Genomic DNA, 2,904 nt, shown 5'->3' on the forward strand with positions numbered 1-2,904 from the left:
AACAAATGTAACTTTATTTCATTTTTCTCGCCGTCTGCGTTAAAACTTCACGTGGACATTATTTTCTGTTCCGGTAATTTGGTGACTTTACGAAATTATTTCGGACAAAGTTACCGTAAGCAAAGGAGTTTTGTAATTCTTCGCTCGGTGTTGCTGCGGTGATTGACGCAGAAATCACGGAAAACGCGACGTTTTATGAGCAACCGTGTTTCCGGTGTGCTGAGCGGCGAATGTTGGGTTTACCGGATTAATGAGTCGGTGCCGGGCGGCCGCGTGCACTGGGCTTATCAGACGGTACCGGGCGGCTGGTTCAGGGTCAGACGGGCTGAGGCGCGAAACGTAACAAGGTGAAAGGCCGCACCTGTCATGAATGCGTCATGACGTCACCGATCATCATGCTCATGAACCAGAAAGATCATGATCCAACATGGCGCTGACGCGCTTTGTGTCCGCTGCGCTGCTTCTGACTGACGGTGTCGCGACCGGAACTACGCAGTTCTTCTTCTCTTCTTCTGACATTTAAAACAACACAAATTCATCAGCGTCCAATCAAACTTTGTGTTTGTTTTCACGTTTAAGAGCCGCGAAAACAGAGTTTTGTCCTCTCTCTGAAGAGGTGCATTGTGGGAGTGACCGTGATAAAGTGACGCAACAGCGTCACGTGACGGTCTGGAGGAGAACTGCACTAATAATAATCACACAACCTTTATGTTTATATATCTGTATACTTATATTATATTTTACATTGTATGTATAAGATGTAGGCGTGTGTTTGTGTGTATAAAATATAAATATGTCAAAAAACACAAATACGCTATGTGGTAATAACTTTAGTAATAACATAAATGTGTGTGTGTGTGTGTGTGTGTGTGTGTGAGTCTACTGTATATAGTCATATATATATATGACTATATAAATGAACATGCTTTTTAGAAGTTGGATTTGTCTGTATTAGAAATCACTTTCTGAATGATCTTAGGAAATACTCTAAAAATGTGAGATATTGGATGTCTGATTTTCATGAGCTATAAGCCCAAATTGTCAACATTAAAACAAAAAAAAGCATGAGACATTTCAGTTTTCATGCAATGAATATACAACATATGACAGTTTCTATTTTTAGTTAAATTACAAAGAAAAATGAACTTTTTCATGACAGTCTTATTTTTTAGATGCACCTGTAAACAGACATACAGCACACTGTGTGTGTGTGTGCATCCATATATGCATATAACAAGCTTTTCACTTTATTCTGCGTGTTTGTTGGATCTAACTGAACTTTTTGATTGTTTATACTTCTTATATTATCTTATACTTGCATTTTTCTCATGGTAATTTTTGATTATTGCCAACATGACTCAACTAGAAGCTTATTTACCTCAAAACCTTCAGAAAACACAAAACAGTTTATGTAAATGTAAGATTTTAATGTTCACATTGTACTATATTTATTTGTATTTACAGTAAATAAACTGTTGTATTCTTCATTTATATTTTCTAACAATATTGTTGTGAAAATGCATAAAGTTCCTACATGATGTGATGGATTTTTTTTGTACTTTCATTCTACAATTCTACAATTTCATTTAGCAGACGCTTTTATCCAAAGCGACGTACAACACAAGCAAGAATTTAGACTTAAGGAAAAAACCCTTAGTAAGTGCAAAAAGTGGCAGTCTAGTGGCAGAAGAAGTGCCGCACAGCCCCCCCCCCACCTTTTTAAAAAAATTTTAAAATTTTTTTATTTATTGATTGATTTTTTTTTTCATTTTTCATTTTTTTCATGATCCCTGAACTTTCCACTGTATGTTTGACTTAATCTTTAATTTTAAAGTTATTAGATATGTAAATATGTACATTTATGTCCATTTCTGATCACGATATTCCTGTTGAAGGATCATAAAATTGAATATAAACTCCGTGGACATATTTGTTTATATGAATTGACTTTCATGCTCAACTATAAATAATCTACTTGAAACCAGATTATGATTTTATTTTTTTTAACCCTTTTACACCTGGATCCGCATCAGTTTTCTTGTTCTGCATTCTACATTTACAGTCAATGCAAAAAATTGGTTTTATTTCTCTCAAAAACATGAGAAAAAATGTAAGATATCAAAATACAGGGGAGATGACTACAAAGCTATATTAATAATTCTTTTAAAAATAATGTTTAATATTATGTTAGAGAAGTTTTTTTGCACTTTCTTGAGGTCATTTGCTTATTGATGTTTTTTGAAATTACTTTCTTTTAAAAAACAAAAAAGAAGCTTCTTTTCAGGTGATTTTCAAAATGATTTCTTGTCATTGCATAATATCGGAGGGTTAACCGAATCTATTCGTACATTTTACCTGCTGGTTTATTTATTTTACTTTCTGCTTCGGTAACGTCTCCTCTGAGCCGACGATCCACCTGCTGCGACGTCAGAAAGAAGCGAGAGAGTCAGGTGTGAAAAAAACAGAGAAACAGTTTATTTTAGTAAATAGAGGGAGTTTTTCGCTGCTGTACAACACTGGCATCTGTAGTTGGCACTCTTTAAAGGGACAGTCCGCCCAAAAACAGAATTCACACTCAGTCAGTCGTTGCCTCGAGATAAAAACTGCTGCCAGCTCTGTTTCCAGGAGGATTTTCTTTGTTTTCTTTTTTTTTTTCTTAAGTTGCTTAATAACCCCCAAAAATCAGCAGCAGTGGCCTCTGGGACACAAAATGAAACCAGGAGAGAAAAGAAAAAAGAAAAAAAATCAAACAAAAGTCACCCAAAAGCCACAACAGACAGACGTCAGCTGAACAACCGAAACTACACTGACATGCAACTCACATCGATTTACACTGAGCTATATAGGCATGCAAAAACAACACTGCAGGGGCTGATCCACAGCACACACACACACACACACACA

At 35.9% G+C, this 2,904-nt stretch overlaps 1 non-coding gene across 1 annotated transcript; it reads right to left on the reverse strand.

The window, feature by feature from the left end:
• Positions 1 to 314: 314 nt before the first annotated feature.
• On the reverse strand, positions 315 to 416 carry LOC121937848. The gene has a single exon (XR_006105211.1). It is a non-coding gene; the product is annotated as a small nucleolar RNA U13 (small nucleolar RNA).
• Positions 417 to 2,904: the final 2,488 nt, after the last annotated feature.

This window comes from Plectropomus leopardus, unplaced genomic scaffold (assembly GCF_008729295.1).
Source record: "Plectropomus leopardus isolate mb unplaced genomic scaffold, YSFRI_Pleo_2.0 unplaced_scaffold27639, whole genome shotgun sequence".
NCBI lineage: Eukaryota > Metazoa > Chordata > Actinopteri > Perciformes > Serranidae > Plectropomus > Plectropomus leopardus.